Consider the following 18,612-nt stretch of genomic DNA (forward strand, 5'->3'; position numbering starts at 1 on the left):
CACAGGAAACTTTGAAATGTTCAGGAGGAGATGCAACTAGATAGAAAGTGTGCTTCTCTTGGGAAACAAAATGATGGAAACGTGGGGCGGGCTTGGCCTGGTGGCTGGGACACCATGTAGGACCCAGGCATCACCTACTGCAGTGTCTGGGTTTCAAGAGCTGGGTCACCTCCTGGTTCTGGCATCCTGCTAATGCACACCTCAGGGGCAGCAGGTGGCACGAGCAGTCGGGTCTCTGCCACCCTCGTGAGAGACTCAAGATTGAGTTCCTGGCTCTCAACTGGCCCAGGTCTGCCTAGCTGATGCAGACACGTGGGGAGTTAAAAAGCAGACGGGAGCTATTTCTCTGTCTCTGTCTCTTTCTCTTTCTCGCTGCCTTTCCAACAAAATAAATATTTTTAAAGTACTAAAGTCCATGCAGAGTTTTTTCATAATAGGTGTTTTTCATTAGCTTCTCCAAGACCCCTCACTTGCAAGGATTTCAATTTTCTTTAACTTAGAGAGAAAGAGAGATAGAGACAGAGCTCCCATTCACTGGCTCGCTCTCCAGAGGACTGCACTGGCTGACACTGGGCCAGAGCGGAAGTCGGGAACCAGGAACTCAATCCTGAAGTCCCACAGGGGTGGCAGAAACTGGAGGACTTGAGCCATCCCAGCTGTCTCGCAGAATCTACATTAGCAGGAGGCTAGGGCCAGGGGGCAGGAGGCAGGTATCGGATGCAGGCACTCCAATGCAGAGCGGAGCATCTTAACGGCTAGGCTAAGCGTACAGACCGCCAGTAAGGAAGGTGCCACAGTATCTGTCACAACTTCTCACCTCCACCAGCCCGCTGTGGAAGCGGCCACAGACCAACAGCAAGGGCGAGCTGTGCCTTCACACAGGTTTATTGATAGAATCTCACCTAATTTTCACATGCCACAAAATGTCACCTTCTCTGGACTTTCCCCAAGCACTGGGAGATGGAACAACCATCCCTAGCATACAAGCTGTCCAAAAAAACAAATAGCAATAAAAACTAACAGGCTTGGCCCTGGAGCCACAGGCTGTGCCTGGCACCAGTTACACAGGGCACGGTGCGCTCACCAATAGGGGGAGGCCGGAGGGTGTCAGGAGCCTGAGTTTGGCCAGCAAGAGAGAGGCCAAGCTCAACACTGAAGCCTGCTCAGGGACATGCAGGGGCACAGCCCAGGAAGCTCCCAGGGCTGCTCTAATGCCACGTGAAAAACTAACCCACCCGGGGGGCACACAGAAAACACAGAAGAAAAAAAAAAAACCACTACACAACCCAGGGGCCCTGGGGACTTCCCCAGACTGATCCCCTCTCTGGGACCCCCATCTCTCCCGCATGTGAACATTCTCCAATGTTCTATGAGCTTCGCTTGATCCTCAAAGCCAACAGGTCAGTCTAGCTCCCAGGCACTGGCCTTAGAAACTCAGTAGAATACAGAGGGTAAAATCCTAAGGCACAACTGCTGTCACAGGAGTTGTTTTTGCTTTTTGAGATGTATGTACGTTTTTTACTTGAAAGGCAGAATGACAGAGAGAGACACAGAAAGATCTTTCATCCACTGGGTTGCTCCCCACATGGCTGCAAATGGGATGAAGTTAGGAGCCTGGAATTCCAACCAGGTGTCCCAAGCAGGTGGCAGGGGCCCAAGGACCTGGGCCATCCTCCAGGGCATTCCCACGCACATTAGCAGGGAGCTGGGTTGGAAGCACAGTAGTCACTGGATCCACTGGCCTGCTGTGCCACAATACGGGGCCGCAGGGTGTTCCCAGCAGACTAAAGTGGCTGCTCCAGGGTGCCCCCTGCAGTCTGTGTGGTGAATGCCCTCACCCTCACCCCTGCCTTTCCCTCCACCACTCGCAAAGCCTCCGGCCATCTTGGCTCACAACCATTCCTTATTCCATTGATTCTATCTTACCTTAATTTGTTTTTAAGATTTATTTGAGAGGTGGAGTTAAAGAACGTGAGAGAAAGATAGAGAGCTCTTCCATCTGCTGGTTCACTTCCCTGTAAATGGCCGCCAAGGGCCAGGGCTGAGCTAGTCCTTAGCCAGGAGCCAGGTGCTTCTTCCAGGTCTCCCACACAGGCGCAGGGACTTGGGCCATCTTCTGCTGCTTTCCCAAGCACATTAGCAGCGAGCTAGATCAGAAGTGGAGCAGCCAGGATGCCTATATGGGATGCCAGCATCGTACATGGTGGCTTAACTCTCTATGCCACAGTGCCGACCCTAGTTGCCATTAATCTTAAATCCATACATACTCAGTGAAGCAAAAACAGGCCAGTCCAAAGGGGTTAAAAAAAAAATCAGGCCAGTTTTCAAATACTGCTTCTTCTCTAAACGATCAGGCAGCAGCAGTAATGACTCGGGCCAGCCACTGGCAATGGGCACAGGGCACCGGTAGAAGGCTGGCCCCTCACTGCGGGCTGGGGGCGGGAGTGCAAAGCCCACTGCAAGTATCAGTGTGCGTAGCACTCTGACAAAGACCCCTCCCTGCCTCTTCTCCCCTCCCCCACTCAAGCAGAGGGTTAGAGGCTCTAAAATACACCCCTGCCTCCACTTTGACACGCACAGCGTAAGCATGTCTAAAACTCATCAGTCTCTGTTCGGAAAGGGCCTGATGCTAATGTTTAGCTCACAGCTGCTCCAGCCCCCTGGGAAGGCACTGACTTAACAACCTCCTCCAAAGGGGGACCCATGGGCACCCGAGAGGTCACTGCTCTGGCCCCTGTGACTACCTTTGTTTCCCAGAGGCTGACCTTCCAAGGGGCCCCGTGGGCTCCCAGCTCCATCGTGCACCACCACATGACAGCACTTGGACACAAAGGGGACACTCGGTCAGCCTGGCCTCAAATGTCAAGATCCACAGGAATGTAGGGGCTTAAAAGAGAAGTGCAGCCTTTATCTTCTTAAAGGGCCAACTTTGCATTCTTCAAACAGAGGAGAATCATTCTGGAATTTCTGAACAGATACAGCGGATAAAAGACCTTGGCACCTGTGATTCAAACTAAAAGGGAGCGCATGGGGCTCTGGGTTAGCTCTCTCTGCCAGTTTCAAAATCGGTCAAGAAAAAATGGACATGGTGTTTGGCCCCCAGAGAGACTGAAATAATTCATGGGCTTTATATAAATCACCCAGGCAAAACAAAACTTGAAATCAACTTGCATATTTCAATCAAGCTACCCTACCAAGGGCCATGTGCAGGTAGCTTCCTTACAGTCAGTATCAAAAGCCACAAGCGCTCTCAGCTGTCTCTGGTGACTTCCCACAGCCACACAGAAGCGATAGGGTCAAAGGTCAGCCTACTTCTCCCTTTCTGGGAAAGACTCAGTTGCTGAAAATATAATATTGTAGGGGTGAGCGCTGTGTAAGCCATGACGTGGATGGGCTGTATCCCATGAAGGGGGGGAGGAGAGGAGAGGGAGGGAGGGGTCTGAGCCTGCTTCCAGTCCCAGCTCCTCTGCTTCCAATCTCGCGTCCTGTTGGGCACCTGGAAGGCAGCGGATGACGGTTCAAGCGCTTGAGCCCCTGACACCCACGCAGAAGAGCCACAAGGAGTTCCTGACTGCTGGCTATCTCCAGCCCTTGTGGCCATCTGAGGAGTGAACAAGCAAAAGGAAAGTCTAGCTCTCTCCGTGTCTCTCCTCTGTCACCCCGTCAAATAAGTAGTTAATGATGATCGTAATAGTAACAGGACTGTAGCAGCAATAAAGGCACAATCCTGCATTTAGCCTGCACGCATCTCTAAGGGGGTGCTTTTTGCAGATGGGGAAGCCGAGCTCAGGAAAGTTAGGGAAGCAGGAGATCCTCTGGACACCAAACATCCTCAGAAAACTCCGACTTCACAGGGCCAGAGGCAGTGAGGAGAAGAGACAGGCATCCCAAGACAACAGCCAGGCACACCCGTGAGATGCACGGGGGACAGGTGAGGAATTCGCCTCCTGGGCCCTCTCCCAGGCCAGCCCGAGCCCCGGGACCTGTGTGACTTCTGGGCTCCAGACAGCCTCAAAATCCAAAGAGCCACAAAGGCCACGGCACTCCTACCTGCTGATTCACTCCCCAAATACTTGCAAAGGGCTGAGGACCAGATAAGCCGAAGCCTGGATTTGGAAACACAATCCAAGTCTCTGTTGGGCAGCAGGAATCCAACTACTTACTTGAGCCACCACCACTGCATCCCAGCATCTACATCAGCAGAGAGCTGGGCTCTGGAGCCAGAGCTGAGAACAGAACACAGAACTCATGCACATCCAGGAGTCTTAACTGCCAGGCTCCACACCCACTCTCCCAAGCTAGGTGGTCAAATCTGGCTTCATGAAGAAAGTGGCATCCAGGGCTGGCACTGTGGCATGGCGGGTTAAAGCCCTCCCCAGCCTGCAGTGCGGCATCCCATAAGGGTACCAGTTTGAGTCCCAGCTGCTTCACTTCCCATACAGCTCTCTGCTGTGGCCTGGGAAAGCAGTAGAAGATGGCCCAAGTCCTTGGGCCCCTGCACCTGCGTGGGGGACCTGGAAGAAGCTCTTGGCTCCGGGCTTTGGATCGGCCCAGCTCTGGCCACTGCGGCCATCTGGGGAGTGAACCAGCGGATGGAAGACCTCTCTCTCTCTCCCTCTCTCTGGCTCTACCTCTCTGTGTAACTCTTTCAAATAGGTCTTTAAAAAAAAGAATGTGACATCTGAGCAAAGACCAAAGGAGGTTAAGGGTTGACCGTGAGGCTCTCGGGGGGAGTGGGGGGAGCTTTCCAGGAAGGAGGAGACAAGGCCCTGGAACAGCAAGCTTCCGCGTGGAGAAAGTTGTCCGTGCACTTGGTCATGCAGGGGTTGACAGCACAGAGTCCACCTGTCTCACACTGTGCATTACGATGAGAGCCTGGATAGCAAAATGCATGGAATTCAAACCAGCCGTACACACGGGTGGATGAAATACTACAAAATGCAGGGGTACAGCAGAAAGCTTTCTGAAATGTAGTTTTCCATTTCAAATTCAGGGACGACAGCAGCAAAGAAGGATTAAGGCTGTCTACATGCAGGGCAGCAAAGGCTCACAACTTGCAAACAAAGCCTCAGCCCTAAGATCACTTCCCCCCGGCCCCTGGCGTTGTCTCCCACCCCCACCCCCCACGGCTTAACATGCGTGTTTCAAAGCAGAAGCGCTTTAAATGCCACTCGCAGGGAGAAGAGGATGTGGAATAGCCACGGGGGGAAGTCCCAACAATTCATCCAGAAACAAACGGCTCAACAAGGTGCTCGGTGCCTGGAAACCATCCAGAGAAAACACGAAGTGTGTGACGTGGTCCCTTTGCATTGCACGCACATCCATAGAAGCATCTTTTCAGGGCTCTGGGGATCGTTCCCCAGATCGCCCTCCTGAGAGACCTGGATTCAGAAAGCATCTCATTCCAGTTCATGTTAGCAGACACAAGCTCTGTTTTCTGCTCTGCTGGTGCCAGCTTGGCCGACTGGGGTTTTGCCTATGCAAAACAGCCACCCGTGTGTGTCTCGTGAGTGTCCCTGGGGCACAGAGTCGTCGTTTCTCGATCTGCAGACCCTGCAGCTAGCAAAGGCCGCTGTGTGTGTTGGGGTTGTGAGAAGGTAAAACCAGCCTCGGGGACCCAAGAGGCCCATGCACCTCCCAGGCCCGTGTCCTAGTCCGTTTTTGGTTGCTGTAACAAAATACCTGGATACTTAGGTAGAAAGAGGTTTATGGAGCGCACAGTTCTGGAGGCCGAATGCCCAGGAGCACAGGCCTCACCTGTTTGGGTGTCTGGTGAGGGTCTTCTGATTACGTCACCACGAGGCGGATGGCATCGTGGCGGGAGTGTGTGTGAGAGTCACAGGCCACAAGGCAAGACACAGGAAGCCAGAGACCAGGGAGGTACATGGCTTCCGGCTCTTGCAGGAGTGACTCCATATCCCCACTCAGTCCACCCTCTTACAGATCCCACGCTGCCTCAACACCACCCCACTGGGCCTTGAGTTTGCAGCTTGTGAACCTTGAGGGGACAGACCCTATCCAAACCATGGTACCCCCCATCCTGGCCAAGAGGACCTGGAAGAGAGTAGCCTGGACAGCCAAGGATCCTCAATGTCCCCCTCTAGGTTTTCTGCAGTCACTGGGAGAGCAGCACCTCCCGAGGCAGAGTCGGCCCCAAGCACGCCACCTGAGAATCAAGTGTGCAGACACCAGCGCCTGCTCACCCAGCCTGTCCACGACCAACAGGACCCACGTACCCACCTGGTTCTCTCCCTCCACTCCCCCTGTTCTGACAGGAAGGGACCCAACTGGCCTCCAACTATGTTTGAAGTCACAAACAGCGTATGCAGAAGGTTTAGTTTGGGTTCTGAGTTTTCAGAGAAATCCTCTTCCGGCATTTCTAATTGGCCCCAGCATCAAACACGGCCTGCCACTCATAGGCGAGAGGAGCAGGTGCGGCGTCAGCCAGACTTGGGTGAGTGACATCCACTACTACCGCCACCATGGCAAAGGACCAAGTGGGACGCAGGGACACTGCACAAAGGACTCTGCCCTCAGAGCAGACACCAGACATACCTGGTTAGGACTGTGGGGCTCCAGAGAGCTTCCCACCCACGAGCGGATGGATACAGAATACAGCAGTCCCCCTTATCTGCAGGGAACAAGGCAGAGACCCCCAGCGGAGGCCTGACCCTGTGGACAGTACTGAATGCTACAGTACACTTTCTTTAAGAAGGCAGTGGAGGATGGCCCAGGTCCTTGGGCCCTGCACCTGCACTGGCTCCTGGCTTTGGATCGGCCCAGCACGCCGGCCGTGGTGGCCATCTGGGGGGTGAACCAACGGGAGGAAGACCTTTCTCTCTCTCTCTCTCTCACTAACTCTGCCTGTAAAAAAAAAAAAAAAAAAAAAAAAAAAAAAACATTTATTTATTTATTTGAAAGGCAGAATCACAGAGACAGAGAGAGAGGTCTTCCGGCTGCTGGTTCACTCCCCAAATGGTTGCAATGGCTGGAGCTGCACCAATCCGAAGCCAGGAGCCAGGAGCTTCTTCTGGGCCTCCCAGGTAGGTGCAGGGGCCCAAGGACTTAGGCCATAAAACACTGCTTTCCCAGGCCATAGCAGAGAGCTGGATGGGAAGTGGAGCAGCTGGGACTCGAACTGGTGCTCTGATATGGGATGCCAGCACTACAGGTGGTGGCATTACCACTACGCCACAGCGTTGGCTCCTACAGTACACTTTTGTTGTTTACCATATATACACACACCTGTGATAAAATTTAACTTATAAAGTAGTCCCAGTAAGAGACCAACAACAATAGCAGAATAATGAAAATAATGAGAACATCGTCTCTCTCTCTCTCTCTCTCTCTCTTCCTCTCTCCAAACACTGACCAACATTTACCAAAGACCGCCAGCAAGCAAAACCACAGATAAGGGGGAATTACTACACAATACACTGGAAAACTCCAAATTTCTTTCAGTTCATGAATGGCTAACCCATGGCATACTCTTAGAACAGAACACAACTCAGCAAAATTGCAACTGCTTTGTACTAGCCAGACTCCAAGGGTACTGTATATGCCAGGATTTATTTCTATGTCTTTCTCAAAAAGTAGAGACTCAAGGGACAGAAAACCAACCAATGTTGCCAGGTGCAGGAGCTTCGAGGGTGGGGTTCGGTAAGCCACAGGTGCATATGGGAATCTGGGGCACTGAGGACCTTCTGTGTGTGACATGACAAAATGCAATCAGAACGGTACAGCAGAAGGGTGACTGTCACTGTATAAACACTTCACCTTTTAAAAAAATGTCAAGAGGCAGACATTTGGCACAGTGGTTAAGACACCGCCCGGACAGAACACTTGAGTTCAAATCCCGGCTCTGATCCTGAGTCCGACCTCCGGCCGATGGGCGCTCTGGGAGGCAACAGTGGTTGCTCAAGCAGTTGGGTCTTTTCCCTGAATATGAGGGACATGGACTGAGCTTCCTGTTCCTGAATTCATCCCAGCCTCTGCGGGCATTTGGGGATTTCAGCATTTTGGAACTCTGTGTCTCTCTGCCTTCCAAACAAAATCAAACAAATAAACAGGCTCTCTTGGAGCCTGCTGTGGCCCAACTGACTATTCAACCTGGGCCACGTGCTTCAAACAACTGACTCACGGAGCAAGCAGCAAGGACAGGTAAGCAAGCTCCTCCAATGTCCCGGGCAACCATTACAGGGGAAATGGCACCACCCAGGCCATGGGGTATTCATGGGGTACTCATAGATAAGAAAACGCAAGAAGAGGGTGGGACCAGGGGCTCCAACCCAGATGTGGCTGCTCTGGCCAAAAAGGAACTATCTCAGGCGATGCTGGGAACCTGAGAGTCTGTCATGCATTTATTCAACTCACTGTGTTGAAAAACAGATGCACACTTGGAAACAGATGCACCACTTCAATGGTGTGCCTGGGTCACCCACAAGCTCCCAGGGGATACCAAGCTGGGGTGTGCGGATGTGAATGCCCCCTGCCTGGTGTCCCCTGGATCCCGCGAGTAGGAGGTTCTGCAACAGAGCACCCGGCTTAGTTTCCAGTTGTGAGAGAAATGGAAGTCCAAGCTCTCACGTCCGGACCTCCCACACTTTTCTACTTTACTCAAGCAAAGCACAGAAGTGATGTGTAAGCCACCTGCAGCCTGCAGTGGCCAACCTGGGGGCGGGACACCCAAGACCCTGCCCAGCTGCCCCAAGGGGATCTGAGGCCCAGCACACACATAACAGCTGGAAGGGGAAGAGAGACGCCCTGTGGTATCTGCTCACTAGTGGTCCCCCAGGCTTGAGAGCCAGTCTGATGTCACAGCACCTCCTACCCAGGCAGGGCCCCCGGGGGCCGATCAGAGCAGCTGGGACTGCAGCCCCTCTGTGGAGAGCCCTTGTCAAGGCACAGTCGCTCATCCCTGGGCGTCCCTTCATCCAAGACACAACCAATCCTGTCTGATGCGCTGTCCCTTCCCGGATTTAACCCAGTTCTCAGGCAACGTCCTGACCAGCGCCTTTGTGAGCCCCCGGAGGACAGTGGAGCTCACGTCTCCCCAGGCAGGGCCGGCACCAGTCCAGTGCACGCTTAACTTCTGAAGCCCTGTCACTCACAAGGACTCCAGGAGAGGACAGCTTGGCTAATTCCCTGCGGCCACCAGCAGAGTCAGGAACCTCCCAGGGACCCTATCCAGCCCTCAAACCAGGTTTTGATCTCTAAATGGCAACTCAGGGCTCTAGAAAACACACACACACACACACACACACACACACACACACACACTTGGAGTCCTGCATCATACTGGGCACCAAAATTAACTCCAGGCAGGTTGTCTGGCACAGCAGCTAAGACACCCCCACATCTCTTATCAGATTGCCTAAGTCTGAGTCCCAAATCCAGCTTCCTGCTAATCTACCTTGAGAGACAGCAGGTGATGGCTCAAGTCATTGGCTCCCTGCCACCCCTGTGGGAGACCCAGATTGACCTCCAGGCTCCCGGCTTTGATGTGGCCCAGCCCTGACCAAGGCAGGCATCTGGGGCATCGGGGGAGTGCACCAGCTCATGGAAGCTCACTCACTCTCGCTCTCAGAAGTCTTTCAAACACACAAAATATACTCTATTTAACAACAATCCACCATTCTTTCAGAAATCAAAGCAATAAACTGTAGAAGTTCTAGAAGAAACCACGAGAGGATATCTTTCAATAAACTCCGAACGGCTTTTCCAACAACACAGCACCGAAGGTGGAAAGGATTTAATGACAGTGAGCACCTTTAAAAGGGCCCATTTGGGATGATGGGAAGGCTCTCAAGATGCTAACTCGAAAGCACACAAGGCCACAGAACCACGCCCTTAAGGTGGGTGATACGAAAAACTGTGTGTTCTGTCTACTTCCTGCAATGCAAAAAAAAAAAAAAAAAAAGGCAACCCTGGGAGAAAAAGCTGCAGAAATGATGTCCAAAGACAAATGACAACCTACAGTAAAGAGGTGCCGATCACATCATAGACATAAAACTGTTTTTAGTAGGCAAAGAACTCCCACAAACCCACAGAAACCCCCCAGACAGGAACATGGCAAATAGTGGGAACAGAAACTTCACAATAATGACATGCATTTGAAAAAAAAAAAAATGCTTGACCCTCTCATTAAAAAGGAATAAAACTACACACAGCAGAGCAGCAAGAAGCAAACAGCTGTGGGAGGGGACGGTGAAGCCAGTTGTGCTGTTTGTGGTCGGACTGGAAGGCAACACATCTTCCAGGAAGAGCAGTTCAGAGGCAGCCAGCAAAGCAACCTGGCAAGACCCGTAAGAACAACAAAAGCACCAGCTCTCTGACCCAGCGCTTCCGCTTCTAGGAATTCAGCCTACAGACAGTTCCAACATTTCACACAAAGGAACTCACTGCAGAAGTCAGCACAGCAGAGGAATGAGAAAAGGACCCTGGAAGTCCACAGACTTGGAAGAGGTTAAATAAATCACAGGGAACCCACAGAATGGGGAAAAAGGTATTTCTTTTTGTACGGTAATGTGGTGATGGTCAATGCGGCGATGGTCAAGGTATGTTGCAGGTTGGAAACAGAAAAAAGGGCAGAACAGTATATATAAAATGATGCCATTTCAGGAAATACATGAATGTATCTATTAGTTCCTTGACTTAAAGGGTTGCATAGAATGTATCTGGAGAATCCCACCGAGGAGCATGAGCTGGGGTCGGCCTCTGGGGGCAGAAGCAATTCTCTTTGGCTTTTGAACGGGATCAACACAGGAGTGTTACCTATTTACTTCCAGCAGACATGGGGGAACCTGTCTGAGACTGGGTGTGTAACTTCCTCATTCCATAACTGGACAGTCCAGCTGGCCTGATGACTCAAGGCTAGGTCACCACACTGCTACACTAGAAGGCCTTCCCTTCCTGGGGAGACAGAACTAAATAAATCGGGAAGAAAGCCACACTGCAGGAGACGCGGTCTCCCACTGGCAGAATGCCACCATCCCATGTGACAGGAGACAGTCTAACTCTCCCCAGGATTGCTGAACACCCACCAAGAACTCTGTCCTCCTGGGGTGCCAACTGTGGAGTCCCATGGATCGGCTCTCGGCCCCTGCTTTGAAACCGCACTCACCCATCCCATGCATACTTTATGAATCTCTCACCACACAATCAGCATGCCTTGAGGTTAGCCAAAGAGACAAGCACCTGCCTTTTGCAGACTGGGATGGAGGTGGTGGCTACTGATATGCTAGGACCTGCTAGGGCATCCATGCTGGCTCACGAGAGCCCACATTTCATTTTTCAGGAATGTTCTTGGTTGGATGCTACCCAGGGCCACTGTTAGATGACACGTCCCAATGCCTGCAATGACATTGGCCTCTAATGGTGCTGCAGAAGATAAACCAGGGCTCAGGGGTATGGGATGATACATAGTGCAACAGTCATACATCACACGCTGTTTTTAATGACAAACCCATTAGGAAAAGAGCAGTGTGAGATGCAGCTTTATGGGCTGGCCAGAGCGAAAGTCAATGAAAACACTAGGCGAGAAGCAATGAGCTGAGTGGAATGCATAAGACAGAACCAGCGTAGTTCGTTATTATTTATAAATTGTGTGTGCTACATCCATGATATCCATAAAATCTGCAACACGTGTGTGGACGTGCACAGCTATGTGGGTATGCTTACTCCATGTATGTATGTGTGTATCCCATCACGAGCTGCACACCAAGGTTCCCACCCATCACTGACCACCTACCACGGCGGTCCCGTAAGACGACTCTGCCTCGATGAACACACTCTGTGCTGTTCTCACAACACCGGAAGCACCTAACAATGCGCTGGTGAATGCCTCCCTGTTGCAAAGAGACGTGTGCCTGTATAAAGCGCACACACACCCGAGCACATGCTCACATGGGCATTTCAATTCACCACGGACTTGAACTCTGCCGCCTCGGAATTAACCTCCTGGACTCCGGCTTCCGGATCTGTTCAAGAAGCATACAAACCACATTGCCACCTGCCCTCAGGGGTCAAAAAGAACCTGTGTGAGCTAGGAGCTGGCTGCCAGTTTCCCCGCTCCTCCCTCCCGCCCAGAAATGGCTGACTTTGCAACACCTGCCCCCCAGCAACTTTCCTCTTGTCTTTCCGCCTTCACACGACTTCATCCGCTGTATCGTGGCAAGAGGAAGTACAATGTTCCATTGCCTACGGTCCCTGTCCGTCTCAGGGAGGAATGTGGGGAGTGACAGGGGGAGAGGTGTAAGCGCTCCCCAGATCATTTCACAGGTCCCCCACATCCCACTGACCGCTAAGGGAAGCTAATTCGCACCTTGGATTGCGGGCATGGCACAACTTAATTCTCTCATCTCCGCTGCCAACAGAATTCTGCTGGATCCGCCATTTCTTCAGCCTGGGTACAACTCCTAGAGAACTCATTTTAAACCACTGTTAAATCCTACCCCTTAAGAACACAGACTGTACCTTTCTGGGTGTACTGCAATCAACTAGAACATACCAGGGAAGAAAGTCAACCCTGTATTAAGACTTCCTTCTTCTTTTCGAAGCACCTATGCCCAAGCCTCGGTTAAAAAAAAAAAAAAAAAAAAAAAAACGGTAATGAGACTGCTGTCCGCAGAGTCAACGCCGGCTCTCGAGTTTTCACTTCTCAGCTGTCAGGCAGCCAGATACAAGCGCTACTGGGAAAGGGTTCAGAGCCCAGGGGCCAATGCGTGAGCTACCTGCTCGCAGAGCCATGCCCACACCGACCCGCATCCCTGCACCTGTTACCGCTGGTGCCTGTTTCCCCCAACAGAAATGGAGTCAACCACGTTTTGTTCCTGGCAGACTTGCCTAGACCTTAAGCTTTGAAAGGTAAAAGTACACAGAGTGGGCAGGCTCCATGGCTTAGCAGGTTAAGCCTCCGCCCCCAACGCCGGAATCCTGTATGGGCGCTGGTTCAAGTCCTGGCTGCTCCACTTCTGATCCAGCATCCCTGCTGAAGTGCCTGGGAAAGCAGTGGAGGATGGTCCAAGTGCTTGGGTCCCTGCACCCACGTTGGAGACCTGGAGGAAGCTCCTGGCTCTGGACTCCAAGTTGGCTCAGCCCTGGCCATTGTGGCCATCTGGGGAGTGAACCAGCAGATGGAAGACCTCACTCTCCATCTCTCTGTAACTCTGCCTTTCAAGTAAATAAATAAATGGAGGAGGAGGAGGGGGAGGGGAGGAGGCAAGAAGGGGGAGGGAAAGTGAGAAGGAAGAAAAGAGAAGTAAGCTGTAAAAGCAGTTCTTTAAAAAAAAAAAAAAAGGTACATAGGACCAGAACAACTGGCAATAAAGTAAAAAATACCAAGGGCTTTTGGGGTAATCAGCAGAAAGTTACAGGACACAGCTGTTTTGTCTGAATCCGATTGTGCCAGCTAACAGAGAGTGATATGGGGACCCTCGCTGTACCCCTTAAGGGTACAGGTGCACAACACACCGTGTACCTAAGGGACTTCCCAGTGACCACAGCAGGTCTTCCACAGCCCCCAGATGCAATCAACCCGTTCCGTGTGCTGTGTAGTTAGCCCTATGATAACTGCTTCTGTACTGAACGTTCGCAGACTCCTCCCCCTCGCCGTTATTCCCCAAATACTGCAGTTCAACAGTCACGCACAAAGCATTCGCACTTCGCTAGGTCTCCTAACTTCCAGAGATGAGTCAGGGTACATGGGAGGGGTAGGCATGCCCATTGGAGGACCCAGGTTCGATGGGTGGCTCCACTTTCTGCTAAGGCAGCTCCCAGGAAGCAGAGGTCCAAGTAGCTGGGTCCTCCCACACGGAGAACCTGGATCGAGTTTTCCATTCCAGTCTAGCCCTTGCTGCTGGGGGGCATTTGGGAGAGTGTATCAGCAGATGTCTGATTCTCTTTCTCGCCAGTAAATAAGGAGTATAAAAAAATTAAGAAAAACAAAGTATAGGGAGGACCTGAGTAGGTAACAGGCAAATACGACAGCATTTTTATAAGGGATTTGGGCACCTACAGGTTGGGTGTGGGGTGAGAGGTCCTGGAACCAACTCCCCATCGGTACCAATAGACAGCTGTACGATGATGTGTCCTATTTTCTCTACCCATCCGCTGATAGACGCATAGGTGGATGCGAGTGTTCTGAGCACACTGATTTCATCCCCTCTGGATACAAAGCCTGAAGCAGGGTTGTCTGTAGAGGGACAACTGTCACACTGTCCTCCTTCAAAACTCACAGCAACGGTGGCGAGTCCTTTGTTTTCAGAACTGTGGGACTGTGACTCATTAATGGAGCTGATCACCAAAAAACAGACATTTCTGAAGGGCCCTCTTGTGGAAGATGCTGGGGACACACAGATTGTGACCCCTAAAGGGGCCCACAATGTGGGGAAGGCACACATGTGCATGCATGCGTGTGCACACACACATACACACACAGAGGAATCTTAGTGCTGGATGAACGAAACACCCCCAGACAGGCAGACGGAGGCCCTGCACGTCAGTACTACAGATACCACAGGCGGCAGATATGGGCCACCTGCATCAGCGGAGGGAAGCAGTGACATGGCCAGCCTTTATCACCCTACCGTCGGCACCAGCAGGCACCTGTCCTGGTTAGTCTCCAGCTGTCTGCCTCCCCCGCCCCCCATCTATACTTCCTCTTTCCAGGGCAGCGCACCAGAGTTCCTGAAGGGTGTGGCCAACAGGAGGGGAAGCAGGAGGTGTGGGGGTGGGGTGAGCACACAGGAGGCAGGGACAGGAGGGGAGGGGCAGTGAGGCTTCTCCCCCAAGTGGCAGCCCTAGTGGCCCTGCTCTGTGGCTCCAGCACAACTCTTGGCACCTACTGAGTCCCCTCTGCTGCCGGACACTGCCTGCATGCCCATCCCATAACCTGGAGCTGGACCCCCGGGGAAGGGATCCAGTCTCCTGCCGCTCCTTCCTCAGCCACAGGGCGCTCCTTCCTCAGCCACAGGGCGTATCAGCTGGCTGGCCCACCCCACCAACATTGACACTCCACTGCCTTAGAAATGCTCTTCTGTGAAAATGCCCCAACCCCAGGGGGCTGGCCGACTCAGCAGAATGTAGCCTCACACCTCCAGCCAGAGCCCTCCCTACCCAACCCCGACCTGAACTGGACCTGTAACTGCCCACCTCCAGACGTGGCCACTTGGGATGCCTTCACTCCACGTCAGAGTGCCTGGGTTCGAGTCCCGGCTCCACTCCGGTTACAGCTTCCTGCTAATGTGCACCATGCGAGGCAACGGATGGTGGCTCAAGCATGTGGGTCCCTGCCACCCAAGTGGGAGACCTGGACTGAGTTCCAAGCTCCCAGCTTCAGACACTGCGGGAGTGAACTAACTATTTCAAATCAATCAGTAGGGGCCTCTTGTCCAGGAGGAAGGGATATTTGGGGGAACAGTGACGCTGGGAGTTACCTCATAGCCTGCTACACCACCTGACTTGCAGGAAGCAGCGAGCAGGGGCCTAAGAGAATAAAAAAGCAAACAGTCGTATAGTTTTGAATAAACATCAGCCATCAGCCTGAAAAACAAAAACCGGCTATTAAACAGACTATGTCAGAATCGTGAAAAAGGGAACAGGAAGGCCCCGCCCTGGGCAGAAAGAGAGTGCACCCAAGTGTGAGGCGACAAAGGGAAGTCGGCCCCGAGCCTGGCCGTGACTCACGCAGCCTGCTCAGCAGAGGGTGAGGCGGAACCTTGCCATTTGCCACGGCTGGCCTGGTGCCTGGGGCCGACCTCACACAGTATCTGCAGGAAGCCAAGGACGTGGCCCAGACCACGGCTATGGCCTAGCCGAGTGTACACCACAGAGCTGCCAACACTCGGGAGGATCTGGCCAGACCCAGCGTCGAGCTGGAATCCAGGAGAGACGCAGGAGAGAAAGATAGTCGCTACGGACCGAGTACTTGCTTCCACGACAAGGACAAAGGCGGGAGCTGGGAAGCAAGCCTGGCCCGAGTGTGACTGTCTCGCTAGCTCCCGGCAGCAAGCGGCCGCTGCCTGGGACACACTGGCAAGAGCAGGACTGTGCTCGGTTCTCTCTGGGTCTCCCTGGGGACCCAGCTCAGTATGGGTTGAGTGCTCGCAGCAAGGGAAAGGGGACCCGGCCACTTGCTGACCCCTGCAGCAGGGTGCTAAGCTAGGTTGGCAGGTCCTACCCAGTGGGAACAGACAGGAGAGGTAAACAGGTGCTGGCCTACCAGCTCCTGTGCAGGGCAATTAGGCTCTAATGGGAACTGTCAGCTCCGTGGCGCCTCTACTGGCGATATCCTCAAGGGCTGTCAGCTCAGGGGCTGGAGCTGTGGCAGAGCGAGTTGTGGTGTTGAAAAGCAAGTTAAGGCCAGCACCGCGGCTCACTAGGCTAATCCTCCGCCTTGCGGTGCCAGCACACCGGGTTCTAGTCCCGGTCGGGGCGCCGGATTCTGTCCCAGTTGCCCCTCTTCCAGGCCAGCTCTCTGCTGTGGCCAGCGAGTGCAGTGGAGGATGGCCCAAGTGCTTGGGCCCTGCACCCTATGGGAGACCAGGAGAAGCACCTGGCTCCTGCCATCAGATCAGCGCGGTGCGCTGGCCGCAGCGCACTGGCCGCAGCGGCCATTGGAGGGTGAACCAACGGCAAAGGAAGACCTTTCTCTCTATCTCTCTCTCTCACTGCCCACTCTGCCTGTCAAAAAAAAAAAAAAAAAAAAAAAAAAAAAAAGGCAAGTTAAGCCACCACCTGAAATGCCGGCATCCCACACCAGAGCACCAGTTCGAGTCCCGGCTGCTCCACTTCTGATCCAGCTCCTTGCTATAATACGCGTGAGAAAGCAGCAGAGGGTGGCCCAAGGGCTTGGGCCCCTGCACCCACATGGGAGACCTGGATGGAGTTCTGTGGGCTCTTGGCTTTGGCCTGGCCCAGCCCGGAAGCAGTCATCTGGGGGGTGAACCAATGGATGGAAGAACTCTTCTCTCTTTCACTCTCACTCTGCCTTTCAAATAAAAAAAAAAGTTTATTGGCTCAGCTTGCTCCCTGAACTCACCCACACATACTCTGTGGCTAGACAAGTTCAAGTTCTTTGTATTCACCAAACTCTGTCTCCCTATTGCTCCTACCATAGGCCCCCGATTTGGCATCCTGTAGTCGGGTATGTAGATGGGCTGCCGCTGCCCTCCAGCTCCACCTGCAGAGCTAACCTAAACTCACCTTAACCCTAACCCTAACCCCAACCCTAACCCTAACCCTAACCCTAACCCAGGGCTCCAGAAGTTTGCAGCACTGACTGCCTGCACAGAGAAGGTCAGCTGAGACCTGAGGTCGAGGGCTCCCCATGAGAGGCCAGGCAAAGAACTAAAGGCAGTTACCCTGGCAGGATGTGCATCTGGTGCCTAACTTCAGAGTCAGGTAAAATAACGGAGAATTCTAGCAAGTTCATGGAAAAATAGGATTTTAAAAATAAGCTTATATTTTGGTGCAAGTAAAGTTTGAAATCCACACGCCGTGTTTGCAGCATATGCACTTCCCATGTTGTTTCGGAGGCCCCTTGTCCACGAGACGATAGCGTTCTCTGAATTTTGCCTTCTTTTTCTCCCCCAGAAGAGAATGAAGCCATGCCTCAGCCGTACAGCGACCTCAGAGAAAACACAACGTCCAGAACCCGCCACACGCCGATGTGGTCGGAAGCCGTATTTTCTAATTTTTTTTATTTATTATTTATCTGAAAGAATTACAGAGGCGGGGGAGAGACAGAGAGAGAAAAAAAGATCTTCCATCCGCTGGTTTACTCCCCAGATGGCTGCAACAACCAGGGCAGGCTGACACCAAGAGCCAAGAGCTTCATCTGGGTCTCCTACGTAGGTGTCAGGGGCCCAAGCACTTGGGTTGTGCTCTGCTGCTTTCCCAAGTGCACTAGCAGGGAGCTGGATCGGAAGTGGAGCAGCCAGGACTCAAACTGGCACCCATATGGGATGCCAGTGTCACAGGAAGCAGCTTAACCACTATGCCACAACGCCGACCCCAAACTGTAGTTTCTTGAATGCAGTCACAAGTCCATCCCCAGACATGTCTGCACGAGCAAAGTGCTCAGATTCTTCTCCAAATGAACACTGTCAGGGCAGGCGTGTGACCCTGGTTAACAAGCCTGTGTCTCATAAGGAGGTGCCTGGGTTGGATGCTTGGTTCCAGCCCCCAATTCCAGCTTCTGCCCATGAAGACCTGGGGAGGTATCAATGATCCTCAAGCAATTGGGTCCCTACCATCCATGTGGGAGACCTGGATTGAATTCTCGGCTCTGGCCCAGCCCAGCCCAGCCCTGGCTGTTGCAGGCATCTGGCAAGTGAACCAGCAGACAGGAACATATGCATGCCTGTTCTTGCTCTTGCTCTCTCGCTGCCTCTCAACTTAAATAAACAACAACAACAAAATGGACACTGTCATCCAGGTGACTCTGCTGCAGCATTTAGGCAACTGTTTCTCCTAACTTAATTGTCTAACTTCATCTTTGTTCAATTCAGTCGTGTTGGACAATTGATGTGAAACCCTCCGTCCATTCACACACATCACTCATTCAAGTCTGCAACCAAGACCTGTCTGGGGCTGGTTCCTCCTATGCTCACT

At 52.7% G+C, this 18,612-nt stretch overlaps 1 protein-coding gene across 4 annotated transcripts in view; it reads right to left on the reverse strand.

Moving 5' to 3' along the window:
• The window catches only part of DAPK1 (death associated protein kinase 1), a 176,981-nt gene that overhangs the window by 141,746 nt on the left and 16,623 nt on the right, over positions 1-18,612 (reverse strand). The gene's annotated exons all lie outside the window — the stretch shown is intronic.

Source organism: Oryctolagus cuniculus, chromosome 1, assembly GCF_964237555.1.
Source record: "Oryctolagus cuniculus chromosome 1, mOryCun1.1, whole genome shotgun sequence".
NCBI lineage: Eukaryota > Metazoa > Chordata > Mammalia > Lagomorpha > Leporidae > Oryctolagus > Oryctolagus cuniculus.